The sequence below is a fragment of the Epinephelus moara genome, chromosome 19 (assembly GCF_006386435.1).
Source record: "Epinephelus moara isolate mb chromosome 19, YSFRI_EMoa_1.0, whole genome shotgun sequence".
NCBI lineage: Eukaryota > Metazoa > Chordata > Actinopteri > Perciformes > Serranidae > Epinephelus > Epinephelus moara.
In genome coordinates this window covers 33,159,035-33,178,448 of record NC_065524.1, presented here as the reverse complement: position 1 = coordinate 33,178,448, position 19,414 = coordinate 33,159,035, and the positions used below count along the sequence as shown (strand labels likewise).

Sequence of the window (19,414 nt, the reverse complement as noted above, 5' to 3'; positions counted from 1 at the left end):
AGTTGCCTGCTTGTTTCTAGCTCTTGGTGAGAATTGTCCAACCCACACTGATGCCATTTCTTCAGCAACAGCTTTGCTCAAGTTCTCTTTTTGTGGTTAATCTGTTTTTTTTTTAATCAGTCAATATTAAAGGTCATGATCATTTCAATAGCTCTGTCAAGTGGGTGACACTTAGTCATAACCTAAATCTAGAAAGCCTAGATCTAAAAATCAGTTAGAGTATAAAAAAATCCATCACACAGTTGGCATCCAAAATCACACACTATGACTTTCTCTGCATACTATACTCTGAGTTCTTTAAAAGTTTTCAACTTATACTGTGGTTTTTACAAACAGGGTTATGCAACAAAACACCACAGCTGGCTGATGTTTAAATGGAAAATCGAAAGGCAAAAATAATCTGGAAACTTGGAAGTAAGGGCGCAAGAGTGAGGTAGTACAGTATGGCAAAAGTGAGAGTAAAACCTTTCACAAAAAGAATCTAGAGACTTGCAACTAAGTTGAAGGGAAGGTAGAAAAAAACAGAAAAACAATTAAGAGTAATTTACAGCATACTAGAAAGAGTATGGAGCAGGGTTGATAATAACGTAATTGAGACAGTAGTTTTTGTAGCATCTTGAAGTCTCAAATACTCCCTTTTTGCTGCAAATTACTCTTAATTGATTTTCTTCTCCCTTCCTTCCCTTCGACTTAGTTGCAAGTCTTCTCTCAAGAATCTCTAGATTCTTTTTCTGAAGGGTTTTACACTCACTTTTGCCATTCTGTACTACTTCACTCTTGTGCCCTTAAACTGTATGCCTAACCTACGGCGTAGCCTGACATGCACCTCCCCAGAATTGTAACTAAGCGTCGCGGTGACGCAGACCTCCTGTCTGTTTCTGTAAGCTGAAACCATTTCCCTCAGTGGAAACAAGCTTTTATTTACTTTAATTTCACAGATAAGAAACAATAAATTGTGAAGACAGTAAAGCCTCCACAAAATAGCATTTTAAGTCTTGTGTGTGATTTATCCTGGCTTCATATGAGCAGAGGAAATCTCTGCTCGTCGCTAGGCTAATTTATACAATGTAAAATGCCATAGGCTTGTGCTAATAACATTAGCATGTTATATTTGTTTGGAAAACGTGTTAAGTATAAGACAGTTGTTTTGTCAGTGAACCTTGTGAGTTGTAATGGAGCCAAATTGTGTGCGGTTACCTTTGTTAAATGTTGCTGTTGTCCCTGGTTTTATATGAGAAGAGGAAAAGATTGCTAGTTGCTAGGCTAATTTATACAATGTAAAATGCCATAAGCTAGTGCTAATAACGTTAGCATGTTGTCTTTGTTTGGAAAACGTGTTTTGTATAAGACGGTTGTTTTGTCAGTGAACTTTGTGAGTTATAGTGAAGCTGATTTGTGTACTTGTGTTTGAAATTGTCTCTATTAAGCCCTGTTTAATGTGCGTTTAATGTGTTTTGAATTAACTAACCTTTACAGCACTTCACAGAAACCTCTGCCACCGACTAGTGTTTTGGAGGTGTAACTGCAGAGTGACACATACACACCACTGCACAACCACAAATCTGGCTTTAGTTGGGAGTTCAATAAAGTTTTTGTTGCATAACCCCCTGTTTTTACCTCTGAGAAACTCGGGGGGGAGACACAGCCCCCTCAACCCCCCGCTACTGCGAGACTGCTCCAGGCACTGACAACGGGCAGGATTCGAACCCACACTCTAGGCCATTGGCACCTTATTGCCACGGTCAATCCCACCACGCCACCAACACCCTTCACACTGGGACCTTTTCTCCGGGCGCATTTATCCTTTTCATTTGGACATCAGCCTTTAAAATTCACCTGCCACGAATAAGGATCGAACTTTCAACCTTTTACTCTCCAAGCAGCTCTTTAACAGCCTGAGCTATAGGAGTTCACATTTCATCTGTGTTTCAGGGAACCTTTCTCTCTTTCCTTTGGACAGCAGCGTTTAAAATTCAGCTGCCACGAATAAGGATCGAACTTTCAACCTTTTACTCTCCAAGCAGCTCCTTTACAGCCTGAGCTATAGGAGTTCACACTTCATCTGTGTTTCAGGGAACCTTTCTCTCTTTCCTTTGGACATCAGCCTTTAAAATTCACCTGCCACGAATAAGGCTCGAACTTTCAACCTTTTACTCTCCAAGCAGCTCTTTAACAGCCTGAGCTATTGGAGTTCACACTTCAGCTGTGTTTCATGGTGCCTTTCTCTTTCTCCGTTGGACAGCAGCCTTTAAAATTCAATTCACTTAGCCTTGATAAGGATCAAACCCACAGTCTTAGGTCCTCCAACCAGTTGTCTAACAGCCTGAGCTATCAGTCCAGAGACCCTTTGGCTTTGTTCCTTATCGCTTTTAATTTTTTCCTTCAGGAATCAGCTTCCAAACAGACTGACTGTTCACCTGAGAATCTGTACTTATGTGCAAATATAATATATTCGTGGTTTGCAGAAACGCCACCACTTTCTTCTGGCAACTGGTCCGCACTCTTCTTTTCTCCTTCAGTTATCCTCTCTCATCTATGTTTAGATTTTAGCTGTTCAGCCGACACTCTAATGCCAGCTGACTGACAGTGAGTGCAGCTGCAGCAGCGCAGATTAATTAGCTAAAGTGGAGTCCATTCATTCATCACAGGGTCCTAATGATCAATAATATAAGTGTCATGGCGTCAGACAGGGCAGAAATGCTAGTGTCAACACCAGAAGCTCATACGTCACTGTGTGTAAAGCATGGGTGTGAATGTGTATGTAAATGTGCGTTTGATGCTTTATACATCACAGACAGAGACTGCCTGGCAACAGAAGCGATGCCAAGAGCTATAAAGCAGCTGCTAACAGGAGCTGACGAAGCATTTAGAGAAAGTACAGATGAGGGTGGAGTGACATTGCATTAAGAGAGTAAAACTGGGACTTTTATCAAGGTTACAAGGGAAAAAATGTGGTTGGAGGATACACATGGGAGAAGTTTTCCTGGAGGGCTTTCTGCCAGAAAAATTTGTTCATTTTAGCCCAAACCACAATTTTTTCCTAACCTTAACCAAGAAATCCCTTTCTGGCAAACCTGGCAACCCTGTAGGCAAACCTCTCCCAGCAGCTCGCAGGACGCACATAAACCTCACACTGATTATACAACTGTGATTATTGCATCAGCTGGAGTTCAGTGTTATCACAGTAACCTCCAGTATCTGGCGCACTCTGACGAACGTGCAGACAGGTTAAGACTGGTCAAATCACAGTAATTTAATTGTGAGCAAGTTGCTCATGCGTTTAATTACAGCAGCTCATGTTTTGTGTGTCAGTTTGTTGGAAAACTTGCAAGGACAACATGTCAAACGTAAGAGGATAATTAGCACATTTAGTCTTACTCAGACTCTCAGCAGTTATGGTGTTACTGCAGGCGTGTAAACAAAGCCACTAAATGTAATCAACTATTGCCTTCAGATGAAAATCTTCTCACTTAAAAATACTGGCTTTCCAGAAAATATAAATCAAGCTCGTCCCTACCTTGACAAGTGTTGTACAGTCTGATTTATTTAAAGGCTAAAGTAATGTGTGATGTTAAAGGGCAGGGGTGGAGAGGATGGATGGGAGAACAAGTAGTGGGAGACATGTGCCCCCTCTCAATGAAGCTGCAATAAGAGTGCTGCATGATTTGTTCAGACAGATAATCAGATAAGATAATCCTTAATTTGTCCCACAGCGGGGAAATTTGCAGCAAAGGGACAGAGTGCAAACAGGAAGCATCAGAAAAAAATACAAAGCAGTATATAAGTACGTTAAATAAGTAAAGTGTACAAAAACAGAGCAGTGTGATCAGCAAACAGTATAAAACACAAAGCAATAGAATAAGGAAGCATCAAAAAGAAGCTGAATATAATAAAGAGACGGACTGTGGCTGATTTTACATCATTGACCGGATGGAAATATAGATATTGCACAGTTTAACAATACTGATTCTGCACCTGAGTGATTCATTGTAAGCAGCACAAATTAAAAGCAACATATAATGATAAACAGTGGCAGTATTTACATTATTGCATGCACCAAGTATAGATAATTCACAGTTGGTATATACAGATACAGATTTTGCACATGAGTGATTGTCCACAGTTTTCGTATGTGTGGTCCACTGGGAGCAGTGTTGGTTGTGTCGTCTGACAGCAGCAGGAAGGAAGGATCTGCATTATCTCTCCTGTCAGTGAAGGAGCTGCCCGGTGCTGTCAGTGTCCTGCATGGGGTAGGACATGTTGTCTATAACAGAGGTTGGCTTGGCTTTCATTCTCCTTTCTCCCACCACCTCCACCAGGTCGAGGGAGCATCCCAGGACAGAGCTATCAGTGTGTTAAGTCTCCTACTGTCAGCCGTCACGAAGACCACCAGCTTTTTGGGTTTTCCTGCACTGAACTGGATTCCAGCCCTGGATCAGTGCTCTGTATTCTCTGTCATCCTCGTCTGGGATGAGGCTGACAGTTGTGGTAGAGAGAGAACAGAAAGGGAGTCAGATCTTCATTAATGGAAGCCTAAATGCGGTAGACAGAGGGGAAAAAAAACAACTGTTAGGCTATCAACGAACTCCACCACACAAACCTTACACCTTAACTACAATTAGAAATTACTGAGGCGCCCACTACCTCACCTCGTAAAGCAGCCCATGTACAAAGGCTGTGTCCTTGCTGCAGTGGCTGTAGGCTCAATTCTAATCCACGGCCCTTTGCTGCATGTCATCCTCCTTCTCTCCCCCTTTCACTCCGTAGCTGTCCTATCAAATAAAAGCAGTTAAGTTTGACTCAAAATAGTTTGCAAGTGTGAGTGTACAGACAACGAGGCTGTAAAGGCAGACGAGTGAGTAGATGAGTTTCCGTGTTCGGCGTTATAATGTTTAATGTCCACAACAACCTCTGCAGTCTCATTTAGCCACCTCTTTGTAACTGCCTTCTTGAGACATGTAAAAGCTTTGAACTTCATGAGCTGGGTATTTACTGATATATTTCACGTTGCACAAATTATGAAAATCTCTTAAAGCTTGTGTCAATCACAGACCTCATTTCAGACATCTAACTAAAAACCCATTCAAAAAACTCATCGACTTCAAGATCAGGGGACAAAGGTGCAAAGATGCTAACTTGTCTCCAGGTTTTGGGACTCATTCCTGCAGCACACAATTGTATCCCCAAACATTATGGCTTCCTAACCATGTACTGATTTCAACGCAAACCCTTACAAAGTCATGTTTGTGCCTAAACATAACGAAACCAGTCCCATGGTGTTGTCACAGCATGAAACAGATTTTTTTCACTGGTGATTTGTAACAGTGATATGATCTTGCCGATGGGGGCGTCAGATCAATGTTTCATGTTGTTTTAAAGAGCACTGACGTATATCATATTTTGTAATGCAAGTGGAAGGACTTGCTGCATTAAACAACAAATTATTGTTTTTACCGTTTACAATACTTTTTGTACGGATTAAACAAACATCAATGAGGCCGTTTCCCCCTTTTTCCAGTTTTTATGCTACGCTAAGCTAACCAGCTGCTGGTGACATATTTACCATACAGACATGAGAGTGGCATTGAGCTTCTCAACTAACTCAGCAAGGACTGAAATAAGCAAATTACCCAAAATGTCAAACTATAAGGAATTACAATGCGCAGTATGTTTGACAGAATCTCTTAAACTTTCTTCCAGAAATCTGCAGCCTGATTGAACTTCTGCAATGTGTGAGGAGGGAAAAACATGAATCTAAATTAATAATAATTTATCGTTCATGGAAGGTTGTTTCATGTAATGTCGAATGAGTTGCCAGACCAGATTAAAGTCATCTGAGGATAGGACCGCCTTCCACAGTCAGTGAATGCAGCAGGTAGCAGCAGCTTTACAAAGATGTAATGCAGAGAGCAGTCTGCTAGGATTGGTCAATGCTGTGGTTTTATTCTTTAAATTTAAAAAAGAAGACTGAATGCAGACCTCTCAAAGCTTTTTGTCTGACAGCGACATGATTTCATTTTTTTTTTTTTTTTTAGTGTGGGTGTGTGTGTGTGAGAGCCTGTGTGCATTTATGTGTGAGTGGAAACAGAGTGCAGCATGTTTCCATTCATCTGCCCTGTGCTCAGTGCAGACACGGCCACTTGGTCAAACACACACACACACACACACACACACACACACACACACACACACACACTCATACACTCATACATCAAGCACAAAAGCAGCAGCAGATGTCAGATTTTCTCTCCTAAAACTCTTGTGCAAAAGAGCCTTTATGACTTGACTTGTTTTGACAGCTGTGTGTATGTGTGTGTGTGTGCATGTAAGCAGATCACAGTTTCTGGTAAATGTCCCACCTCTCTCATTCGGGTCTCCGCCTCAGCCACTTTATCTCCACATCCATCTCCCCAGTCAGCAAATGAGCTCCTTCTACCGTGAAATGTAAAAGAAAGAGAAGATTAAATGGGAGTCAACGGAGATTAAATCACTCACTGCGACTCTAAAGTCATTAGTTTGCTCTGCTGAGTTCGTCCACCTTGAATCACAGCTTCACTTTTTTTTTTTAAATCTATCCTAACACAACACTCACATGCATGTATGTACAATAGATATTTTCAAAGCAAAATATTTGGGAAAAACGGTGTCTCCCTGAAACTGACACAGCTATAAATGGAATTCAGCCATGATAAATTTATTATTTACACCTGTCCTTATAGTCACTGGTTGCTTTGTGAGACAAATCAGAAGGGACGTGGGAGGAATCGAACATTTCTAACACAGTAAAATTGCATGACGTGTATCAATGAAGTAAAAGCTGTCAAATTTATTTGTTTTCGGCAGATACATGGAACATATTGTGGAAAATCCAGCAAGACTGCAGTTCAATTATTTCCTAAGATGAAAACTGAGAGTGATTTCCTCCGACTCTTCCACTGGAGTTGCATTACAGGATGCATTAACTTCGAAAGTTGCTGCATGCTAATTGCCATTTGAATATTACTGGTACAGAAGACAGAGAGGCTTGTGTGTTGTGTTCATTCTAATGCTACAGTAATGTCATATTTTTCAGACTAATATTGAGCAGACGAGTGAGGGAGAAATGCGAACATCAGCCTCCAAGTTGTAATTGTTTGCATTGTCTTGTCATGGCCATTCAGGATCAGTAGCTATTAGAGCGACCAAAATCTCTTTCAACGGACATGCAAGTATTGTATTTAGATTAAAAAAAAAGTGAATCACTAAACCAAAGAAAATGTAAATCATTAAAAAAAAAAAATCCTAACCTAAATCAGTTTCCCCCTTCAAGATGCGTGACGATTATTTCCACACACTGCATTCAAAAACACTGGTAACTTACTGTAGTCTTAAACCTTTGATGAACGGACCGTGTTAAATGTTCTCTGTGGTTTCCCTGTAGGCGGCTTCTTCTCCTTTTGATCACAAAGAATCAGTAAGTCAGTTTTAAATGTTGATTTGTTTTGTCAGTGTCCTCAAGGTAGGTCCGAGGGCTGCTGTGAAACTGCGCCTACTTGGGTGTGTCTGTGCGATAGACAAACGAGAAAGGACGGCAGAGGAGAAACCTGCAAACCAATGTAACTGGATAGAAAGATGCAAAAAAGTCCACATGCAAAAATACTATTTATTTGAGACATATGTGCACAGAAAAGGTGCTCAAAGTGCAAAAAAAAGTATATGAATGATGAAAATCAGCAGCTGTTTTTACTCACTTTTTGTGGCTCTCTACAAAACATTGGTACGCAAGTATCTCCTCTGCCGTCCTCACTGTAAGTCCCACATGTTCCAGGCTGCATTCAAATGGGTCTCGCTGAGCTCTGATATCAAACAAAGTGTCAGTGTGATATTAAATAAGTCATACAGTAGCAGCTTTTTAATATGAACAAGCCACAAACACACATTTGCATCTGCTTTTACACTCTGCAGAGTCACAATAGATGCATGTGAATCATTAACACTGAATAACACTTACAACCGGATGACCTCATTTATATTTTTGCCAGTTTTGTCATTAAACTAATTAAATTTTTGTTTTGTTTTAACTACATATATGTAGTTTACTATTAGCATTACTGTAGCACCCAGTTAAGGTACTGTGATAAAGAGGATTGTCACTTGAATGACTTATCGGCTGCACATGTCCCTCGCCTTCACCTCTGATCTCCAGCCAATACATACAGCTGGTGCTAAGTACTCTTAAACCTGATGCAGGTTTCCACTTTATCAAAAGAGACGACAAGACAGAACGTCCGCTCATCCATCAAACTGGTTCATTTACTCAAGCCAGTGATGAATAGACTGATTCATTAAGTGGAGAAATCCCATGGCGTCACCTCTGATCTTCAACCAAATTGCGATTTGTATTCACACTTACCGGCTGTGCATAGTGAGCACGTGTCACAAAGGAGTTTCATAACGCAGTTTTAATTTGAATATATCTCAAAAATCTATTAATCGACTCTGTGAGACTTTTAACCAAAACCAAGAGACATGATCACATCACTCCAGTTTCAGCCTCTTCACACTGGCTCCCAGTCTGTTTTTAACTTAAAATTCCACCTATTACTTTTAAGGCTCTTCATGGTCTCTCTCCCAGCTATATCTCTCCTTTTAGCGCCGTACACGCCAGGACGTACTTTGAGTCCTCAGGCCTCCAGAGGCCCAGCTGAAACTAAAGGGGACAGACTCTTTTATTTCCACTGTTTCTATATACTTAAGTGTTTTTATTAGTTCTTTTTCTTCTTCTTTTGCATAAATGTCATATTTTTCACACTGTAAGGGAGAACTGTTGACAGCAACCTCCAAGTTGTTATTCTTTGATATTAGGAATTGTTAAAAAATATATATATATATCTCCCATTTGGGGAAAAGAACTGGAGCAAAATGTTTCTAAATAAAATCCCGTATTAACACTAATGCAATCAACTCAGCTGATAGAAAATGAGTTTTGTTTTTTTTTTAATCTAATTTCATTAATTTAATTTGTTAAAAGATAGCTACCCAGATGTGACGCAATTTTTTGGAGACTGCTCGATCAGCAATGGAGTAATGATCTTTGAGGGATGTGTTGATTCAACCAAATTAGAATAACAAAGTTTTCATGCTTTTTTTCTCAAATGTTCTGCCAATTAAAATACAACATTAACACAGCTCTGGGGGTAAAAAATGATTTGTACAGTCTGTGTAAATGTCTTTGCTGTCTCTCCCTTTCTTTATGTATCATTTTGTCGTATGGATTACCGTAAATTTATCATGTCGATCTGTTCTGTACACACGACATCTATTGCACGTCTGTCCATCCTGAAAGAGGGATCCCTCCTCAGTTGTTCTTCCTGAGGTTTCTACCATTTTTGGAGGGGAGAGTTTTTCCTAATCCGCTTATCCGAGTCCAACGGACAGAGGGATGTCGTATGCTGTAAAGCCCTCTGAGGCAAATTGTGATTTGTGATATATAAATAAACTCAAATATGTCAACCCACCAAACTGTCATCTTCATAAATATCAAACCTTTGATCATTAACCCAATTTTATTTCAGTCATGTTTAAAACTGTTAGCAGAATATTGCTCTGACAGAATGTAGATGTCCTGATAGCTTCTGTACAGGGAAATCTACACTTTTCGTTAAATAAACTTTCAGAGTTTTGTAATTTCTCTAATTGAATCCACTTCTACATGAAGGTGGGTGTAGTTAGAGAGGAGCTGCTGTTGCTACCAGCTTTTAAAGCACCCTGTCACTTTTTTCCCCACAACAAATGTACTCTGCAGTATTTAAAGCTGCCCCGAGAGAGCTAAACGCAGATCCACTTTATCAGGCAGGGAAGACAAAGCACCAAGTCATTTATCAGACTGGTTAATCTGGTCCTGTCCCCTCAGTAAATTATTCATCATAGTTATACGTCTTTGTCCTGAGTGAAAAAGATCGCTGGAGTGAAATAACACCTCAGTTTGATCCATTTATCTTGACCGTCCTGTATGAAGACAGTCGTACTGTTGAAGAGAAGCTGATTTGAAGTCAAATGTTGCTGCAGGTGTTTCACTGCTGAGCTTTTGGACCTTTTGGATTTGTCATAAATCAGCAGTGGTGTTTCAGAACTGATTTCTGAAATGTGTTTCATGCCCTGAGAATCTGACTTACTGCAGTGTTGACACAGCAATATCTAACACCTGTACTGAAATTGACTCGATGTGGGACTGAAACATCTTTTGACAGCGATACGATGAGTCTGAAACTAAGTGGTGCTCCACTTAAAAAGGGCAACCGACTAATTCATCTCCTCAGCTCTTAACAGAATGATTAACAGCGTCACTGAAGCTGAGAAATTTCAACCCATCTGGCCCGTGGTCGGTGTAATGGCTACGACGTGAGGAAAGAGGCTGCAGGGTTATAAATGGAAGACTGTAATTTATCTTTTTTGTACTTTTTTACAAGGTCTTTAATCACAGTGTCCACCTTTGGGACTTTAAGACATCCATCCTCAGGAGAAGAGCCTGTCAGTTAGTAGATAACCAGAGAGATTTGTCTTAATAAAGATGGGTGTGCATATGAGGATATATCAGGGTGTTTCACAAGATAACTCTGTTTCTGGGGATCATTTTCATCCTATGATGTAATTCCGGTCTATTTTTGAGCCATTAAACCCTTTTTTCTCGAAATAAGTGAGCAAATCTTCAAAATAAAGCAAATCACTTCACTGGAATCACGTAATGACTCTTGATTTTAGTACATTTTTGTAACAATTTGATTGATAATAGGAACAGGTTGAAATTATCTCAGATTTTATTACCTCTTTTGAGAAAACAAGACTTTAAATGTTAGCTCTTGATTAGATGAATATTTTAGCAGCACACTGTAATATACTGCAAGTGGAATGTTTATCCTCTACCAAATTTTAAATATGTTTTTCCCTAAAAAACAAACACTCATTAACAGAACAAAAATTACGGGTCATAACTATCAACATTAACAGTACTCACGACTAGACGATCAGAGACAGATCGTCTAGATATTTTTTGGGGCTTTTTAGCCTTTAATGTATAGGACAGACAAGCGTGAAGGGGGGAGAGAGAGAGGGAGTGACATGCAGCAAAGGGCCACAGGCTGGAGTCGAACCCGGGCCGCTGCGGCAACAGTCTTGTACATGGGGCGCCTGCTCTACCACTAAGCCACCGACACCCCACGCTGTTATTTTTTTTAAATGGTACTCTATATTCCCATGTTTTAATGTCTAAGTGACTAATGGAGCAAACAATCTCTGAAATTAGTCCAGTTGTGAGAGCACTGCAGCTAGCAGTGGGGACACAGGCTGCAATGTAACCACTTGGGGCATTTGTGCACCGTCAGTTTACACCGAAAAGTGCTTGTTTTTGCCACTGACAGGCTCACTGTGCATTCCAATACCCATACTACCATACTATATAGTACGCTGGAATATCAAGTATGTTTCAATACATAGTACTTGAAATGCAGTATGCCAGAAACACCAGGATGTTCTACTACTTATGGTTTGATTTTGCAGCAAGCCTGCTTGGCTATTTTGACCCACAATCCTCCTCACAGCGGACGATAAGTCACATCGACTGAGCAGCAAACGCATCACAGCTCACTGACAGCTGATTGACAGCTGTCAGAGGTCACAATGACGGAAGGTAATGGATATAAAAGCAAGAGGGTCAAAGTTCACGGCGTAGTATAATGAGACAGTAGTGTGTCCCGATTTTGTGCACACTGCATGCAACAGTACGTACTTTCTTAAGGGCAGCTGTAGTACATACTAACAGTAAAAAGAAAAAGTATGCAATATTGAATCCACCCTCAGATTGTTATTTCAACAGTCTGGCAACATTATGGAAATTATTCCTACTGAGATAGACCTTTTTATTAAATCTGAAACAGCCCCGAAATGGCCATCGGCAAACCCACCAGACTCCATTTAAAAAACAAAACAGTCATTTTAGCGTGTATAGAGGCAGCATATTTTCACATCTAACTGGGTGAATTAAATATTTATTTTAACCAAACCAGAGTTGGTGATTGGTGGAACAGTGTTAAGACAGAAAAAGATGGTTTTTGTGAGTTTTATTTTGAACTGTCGACTGTCAAATGAAAAACAGTCTGGTGAGTCTGGCGAAAGCGATTTCAGGGGTGTTTCTAGTCAAACAAAAAGGATTTTACTCTTTAAAAAAAAGGTCTCTTTCTGCAGGGCTCCTTTCCATAATGTTGCCAGACACTTAGAACAACAATCTGAGCCTGTCAGTGACAAAAACAAGCACTCTAGTGGATCTAAATTGACGGTGCACAATAAAGAATACATTCCAGCCTGTTTCCCCGCTGCCAGCTGCAGCTCTCTCGCTCAACACTCGGCCATTCTCAAAAAATCATTGTTCCATTAGTCCCTTGACATAAACACATGGGCAAATAGAGTCAAGTTAAACAACACACATAATGAGGGGCAACGCTCTTCAAAATATCATCTGCTAAAAAGACTAAATGTCTGCAAACAGCTCTCTGCCTCATCTTTTCCAGTGATGCTCAAAGCGTCGGGGAGGAGGTCCTGCTGTCTGTTGTGTGGCCAAAAGTGTGAGGCGCTCTTTTTGTTTTTCTGCCAGTGAGGCAAACACTTCAAAGTGCTTTGCTTTCATCTTTTTAGACTGGGCAGATGGGGTCCATCATCACTTAAAAAAAAAAAATCGTGGTCAAATCAAAGTGGCCCAAAATATGTTGATGTAAATTATGTTTATTTAAACCACAGTTCCAGTAATTTTGATTCTGTTGGTGGCATTAAGGTCGTGGGAGGCCAGGGATTGTCTTGCTTCTCATGCGCTTATTTATTCCTTTTTATAGATTTAGATTAATAGCTTCAGTTTAATATGCTGTAAAGCTTGTTTTTGTGAATGTAGCCACTGGTAATGGTGTTGAGACTGAGTGGTCAGGGTGAAGGTAGCTCTAGATTTTGTTTGTGATATGAAAACATCACTTTTGGTTTTCACGTTTGATAAAATAGAAGGCAGTATAAATATATTTATTATTTAATGAACTTGTAAGTCAGATTGTCATTTTAATTTTAGTTCTCATGTGAAGTTTGTCAGCTGATGCACCTCTCGCTCCAAGTTAATATATCTCTAAATTACCACTGGTATTTATTTTACAGAGAAAAATGAACTTTAAATAAGCCAGAGTGTTTATCAGTCGTCCCTGCTTAGATGTTTTCAAACGTACCTTAAAAATTGACTGGAAAATCTAAAATCAGAGTACACATTACCAATTATCACACAGTGTAACACATAATACAAAGGATTAACACACAATTCAGAATTACTTTAAAAGTTGGTGCCTTGATGGGGGTTTTTTTAACGTTGTGCCTAATCATAATTCCTCTTATTGTTGAACTTCCATCTGCAGCCGAAATGTTGAGGGAAAAAGAAATAAAATTCTGGTTTAATAAGAGCGGGAAGATCATCTCTGGATTGTGACTTAGTGTGTATTTTTAGTCAAAATCATAGCCCGACATTTCCTTTGTTTTCCGCAACGCTGCCTTATAGAGTGTGTGTGTGTGTGTGTGTGTGTCATGTCAACAGTCTGATCCAGACAGCGGACTTAAAGTCTGGGAGGAAAGCAGGAAGCTGCAAAGACGCTGAACATTGTACACAGATGTTTATCAAATACAAGCGACGTAGTAAAGAAATAACATATTAACGTGTGCCAAGTTGCATTTTGTCCAGACTTGTATTTATGTTTGTAAAGGCAGCAATTATGGAAGTGTATTTTTACTATAATTACAAAAAAGTTAAGTCTCCTAAACCATGGGAACGTCACGGGGAACACCTGAGGTGCAGAGGGGTCATTTTAACATGTATTGATAGTTCTTTGTGTCAAATCAGATTTCAGAACAAAAAAAAATACATGTTTTATGTTAGTAGGCACTACAGGGGCGGAGCCAGGCAGTGTACAGTGAGGTGGCCAAGATGGTCGGCACAGAAATCACTATTTTATGAAATTAAAAATGCATCTAACTAGAAAATAAAAGTCAGTTTTAAGCACCTACCACACATAACTCTACATAGATCAAATAAAATTCAGTGCATCCAACATTTTCTTCTTGTTCCTGCAGTTAACGTAACAAAGAAGCTTAAACTGCAGGCACAAGTGTCCCAAACTGCAGAGTATTAACTGTTGTGAGAGCTGAACACAGCTTATGATGCTCAGCAGCAGCTCATCCTCTGTCACTGTATCATCATGGATTCAGACACGCAGACAGATACATGATTAAAATATATTTTTTTAAACAAAGTCTGATTACACAGTATTTAACCAATGGATATAAGCAACATATACATGAAGTCTTACTGCCTTTATAACAAGTCATATTAACGAGCCATGACAGATGTCTTTAAAGTTCATTATTATTTTTTTCAGTGAAGTTAATCTAATCAAGTTACTGTATATTAAATATTGTAGCAATTGATGTGTCCTTTGACAGAGATTAAAGTGTGTTTGGTGTGACTTTTTTTTTCTTTTGGATTTTCTAAAAACAGTATCCACGCTTTGGGATTTTTATGAACGTATATTAAAAAATAATGCACATTCAAAACTTTTCCAAAAACTTTCTGTTGATTCCAAACCATTTCCAGACCTGGAAAACAGTTTTTCTAATTTCAGGACTTTTCCATGAATTTCTTGTCTGTGGGAATCCTGCCTTTGTAACAGCAGCAACAGAAAGTTTGCAGATTTTTCTCATGTAAAATATTAATTTATGGTAAAAAATGGTTAAAAATACATACATTTGAAATTGCACTTGTTTTACGATGTTGGCCATTTTACTTTTTGTTTTGTTTTGCTGCAGCTACTTGAGTACTTTGTAATAACTTAATGTGAGTACTTGAATAAGGAAGTTACTTAAAATACATATCCCTAATCATTACTGCCTAGCTACGTGATACACATAGACCAGACTGGCAGTGCGTCATCACCAAAGGCTGTGTCTCCTTTTGGGGGGGAAAAAATATGCTGTCACATTTTAAACTGAAATAAAGTCATGGAAACAGGGTAAAATATCAAGGAAAAGTTATGGAAAACTTTTAAAGTGTTAGTAAAAATGTGTAAGAACTCTGCATGAGTTAGACACAGCACTGAAGGACTGTCTGCTCTCCTCCCAGTCATCTGCCTGCTTAGTATGGCTATCAGCTGAACTGAACACTGAACTGTTAGGTAACATTAGGCGTTAAGGGAAGCAACGTGCTGCATTTACCCATTCTCAATAGTAAAAAAATATAAAACTCATGTGGGAGGTGAGATGACGATTACGCCATCTGAAGCTCATCTTGTTTTATGTTTCCGCCTTTCCATTACTACTACAAATGCAACTGTAGCAAGTATCTCACCATCACTCCTCATTTATATTTTAAGAAGCTGCATATTATATTCAGCTGGAAAATAAGCCTGAAAAGCTGGAAATCAGAACAGAAGTACAGAGAGTTGTTGCATAGTTTTTTTGGTGTGAACTAGGAGCTTTTTTAGAACGTTGCAAATCCCCGGTTGAGGCCTTGGTTTAGCAAATCATTGAGATTAAGAAGGAACATTTGGCAACTTAGGTGTCAAGTACACACTCAGTTTAACACACTACTTGTTTGCTGATTTGTGATTTTATAATTCATAAATTATCACTCTAATAATAAATATCACATTAATGACTTCACTTGTTTTTCTTTTTATAAATTGAGTCTGAAAAAAGCAGAAGAGAGACGGAGCAACAGCAGCATATGTGACATAAATAACAGGCTATTAAACATTAGCTAATCTGCACTAGAATACCATCTGAGACCTTTAATCATTTATATAAAAATCTCCCCAGAGTCACCAGAAAGGAAGCAGAGGAAAACTGTGTCAAACCAATAACAAACTCCAGATTTTGATGCATCTGTTTGTTATGACTGTAACACATCAGCGGTGCCAGTAGCCATTATAGAGCATTACCTCAAGCTGGTCATTGCTTCATATCCTGTCGTTAACCCTGCCCTTTCTACGCCTAATTTGTTATATTAAATATCATATTATAGGATATTATAATTCCTGATTAGGACACTTGAGGAACCTTAAGTTGTGGTTCAGGTTGTTCCTTTTGTTGGCTTTGTTTTTAGGGAATTGAAACATGTTTTCTTCACTGCAGGTCTGCAAAAAGCACATTTTAATTTATGGGCAATAAAAGCTGATAGTTTATTGTGTTGGATTGTGTGCCGTTCCAGCCTGTTGTATTTTATGTGCTCAAAGTAGGCCTATAATGCTGTAATGATGCCCTACACCACCTGAGCACTTCATGTAACGTGTCACCTCATGTTTGGATATTTTTAATGTTCCTGCCTTTACATTAACTCTCCATGTGTTTTGTGTTCTTTCCCAGCATCCTGACAGTGTTTTTCTCTGCTTTCGTTCCAGTTGAAATGTTGCTGAGTCAGTTTGGGGTCATGACATCATCATCATGAGATGGGGCGGCGGGTGAGTGGCGACCACAGGCAGCGACAGAAGAGGTGGTGCTGTGTGTCGTGGTTTGCAGCTGCTGGTTCTTGGCAAAAAAACATGGTGCTGCGGAGTCGCCTCAGGGAATAATTTGCCCGAATGTTGAAAGGGAGAACAAATTCAAGAGGTTTGAAGGGGGCAGTAAGATTTTTATCGTCACGTTGCACCAGATGACCGTAAAACACCTGCAGGACGTTGACAGTGTTGTTAACTGTCCAGGTGCTGAGGTTTTTTTGGCTTTCCAAACTCTTTCCGGCTTGTGGGCTGTTTTGGAGCAAAATCTCCACACCCAGTAAAGTCATGCAGATGCTGTTGGAACCGCAGCTGGTGGTCAACACAGCAAGTAAAAGATTACTCACATTCTGCAGTGACATAAATTTTTGTATGAGGACAAAGGAGTAGAAGCACTGCTGGGTCTTAGTAGTATTCAGCTAAGTCTTCATCTTTTGTGCGGATCAGGCCACATTCATATATCACTCCTATTGGCTTTTGCTCGAGGGGCTTTTGTTGCACTTGCTGTGGCGTGGTGAGCGTGGCTGTCGTTGGTTCTGCACCACTGTCTGTGTCTCCTCCGAGCAGTGCTGTCACAGTTTAAAGCAACGCCAACACATTCTCACATTGAGGTAAATTGAAACGAGTGTGCATAACTTTGGTAATTAACATAACTAAACAGCCTCATAATGCGTTTTCTTTTATGACATGTGGTGTTTCGTGGCAGGCGGGGTTCAGCTCCAGCTCCCACACACACACAGACACACACACACACACACACACACACACACACACACTGGTGCTCAGCAGAGGGGAGGAGAACGCACAGTGGAGAGTTGAAGACTTGACGGCAGCTGCACTTGTTGCATTGCTGTACATGAAAGCTTCACACAGCTGATGCAAGTTTAGAAGATAAGATCAGGCTCAATATAGCTGATCATGATTAGTTAAAAATGCCTTGATCAGCCCCAGTCCCAATCGTTTAAATCAGATCAAGACAACCATATGGAAAACCAATTTAAAGCGTTGAATTATGAATATTTTTAGTGATATACAGGCACTTTTTCATGTAAATAGACTGTTTTATAGTTTTATTTTTTACACTTATCTGCTGTATTTGTGTGTATGAATAGTAAAATAGTATTTAGAATAAGTTTTTTTGTTTTGTTTTGTTTTTTACAACCCTGAACGATCACTAAAGATTTGTATGTTTTGATAGGTGGCTGTGTTTTATGTAATTTGGATTCCTGGCAGCTTTTCACTTTGTTAACTTGACAAAACAAGGAGCCAGACTTACACCTGATTTTGTGCTGAGATGAGGAAACCTTTCCCAGAGAGGTGGAATCTGTGTTGCTGATCTGTGTTGTGTTGTGTTGCTGATGCAAGATATTTTGCAGAGTTTGGTTACAGGTTCACTGAGTTCACTAAATTCTCTCGGTGGTAGCAGACTTTACATCAGAGCAGTAAGACCCTACAGAAGGACCACTGACCGAGACAAAATATTAAAAGTCCTGTTTGGTTTAATTTCTTTACAACACTTCCTTTTTTTAACTCTGTAGAAAAACAATTAGTTCCACTTGACTCAAATCTACCATAGGAATAAAATTAGTTATTAGAAATTAGTTTTATATTCGTCTTTGAATTAGTTCCCTTAAAGTTATTTATTTTAAATCAGTGTCCAGCATCTGACACTTGGGTGTCTTTAAGATGTCAGTTTTAGTTAACCTCACTTATTTAAAGTAAAACAAGTAGTATTTTGACAGCTAATTTAGAAAGTTTTACATGAATTACAAATTTGTGTGCTCCCAGGTTTTCTCCTATTGTTCCCTAAGAACAGAACCCAGCCTCTCTGACTGTTTAAAGGTCATCATTTGTGAGAATTTTGAAATTCAGGTAAGGTTTCAAATTTAATTTTACACAAAACTTGTACTCATGAAATGTCTGCATGTTTTTTTGTGGCATCGGCTAATGAATGAATTTGTTCTTCCTCTCTGTACATTGTAGATAATGAACCTGTGTCTTATATAACAATCTAAATAAATTGATAAACTGAATCCAGCTCTTGGTTTGGTATTTTAATATAAAAGGTAACGGTCATGATATTTTTTTAATTAATGGTTTGGTCAACTGAATGTCAGATTGTGGCATTTTTTTTTGCTTGAAAGAATTAGAGAAGTACTTTACTGTTGAGAAGATGGTCTTTTTTTCTTTTTTTTTTTTTTTTTTTACACAAACCTGTGCTGTCCATGCAGCACAAAGACAAATACTTTTAGAATTGGTGCTACGTGACCAGGTCTCATTTATAAACATTGTGTACGCACAATACGAGGCCTCAAAGAGACGTCGCCACTCCCCACACAAAGGTTGTGATCTATAAAAACAGACTTGATGGGAGAAACTTTGACCCGTGCTCATGAACATTTTGGAGACAGGAAATTGGCGACGCACATGATGAGGTGGAAGCCTGATTGTAGAGACTGTCCAATATTTTTTGGCGCACAACATTTTTGGCTTTTGTGTGTACGTACATTTTTACTACTGATCCTATGCATTGTTTTATACATGAGACCCCAGAGGCAGCGGCTTCTTCTCCCTCCCTTCCTCCTTCTCCCTCTTCCCCGCCTCCTTCTTCCTACTTCTCCTCCTCCTTCTCCCTCTTTCCCCTCCTCCTTCTCCTCCCTCTTTCTCTTCCCCTTCTCCCTCCTCCTCCTTCTCCCTCTTCCCCTCCTCCCTCTTCCCCTTCTCCTTCTTCCCCTCCTCCTTCTCCCTCTTCCCCTCCTCCCTCTTCCCCTACTCCTTCTTCCTCTTCCCCTTCTCCCTCTCTCCCTCTTCCCCTCCTCCTTCTCCCTCTTCCCTTTCTCCTTCTTTCTCCCTCTTCCCCTCCTCCTTCTCCC

The 19,414-nt window shown here is 39.6% G+C and overlaps 2 long non-coding RNA genes across 4 annotated transcripts in view; one reads left to right on the top strand and one right to left on the bottom strand.

Moving 5' to 3' along the window:
- The window catches only part of LOC126406559 (uncharacterized), a 116,048-nt gene extending 97,480 nt beyond the window's left edge, over positions 1–18,568 (top strand). The window contains exon 4 of the long non-coding RNA XR_007571718.1: positions 16,449–18,568. This is a non-coding gene — a long non-coding RNA (uncharacterized LOC126406559). The remainder of the gene's footprint in view (positions 1–16,448) is intronic.
- LOC126406561 (uncharacterized) overlaps positions 2,241–19,414 on the bottom strand; it is a 62,812-nt gene continuing 45,638 nt past the window's right edge. The window contains exons 3-7 of one of the 3 annotated variants that reach the window (XR_007571719.1): positions 7,731–7,835; positions 7,361–7,583; positions 6,360–6,432; positions 4,650–4,772; positions 2,241–4,533 (exon numbers count right to left, since the gene is read on the bottom strand). This is a non-coding gene — a long non-coding RNA (uncharacterized LOC126406561). The remainder of the gene's footprint in view (positions 4,534–4,649; positions 4,773–6,359; positions 6,433–7,360; positions 7,584–7,730; positions 7,836–19,414) is intronic. The other 2 variants (XR_007571720.1, XR_007571721.1) reach the window with 2 other exon arrangements.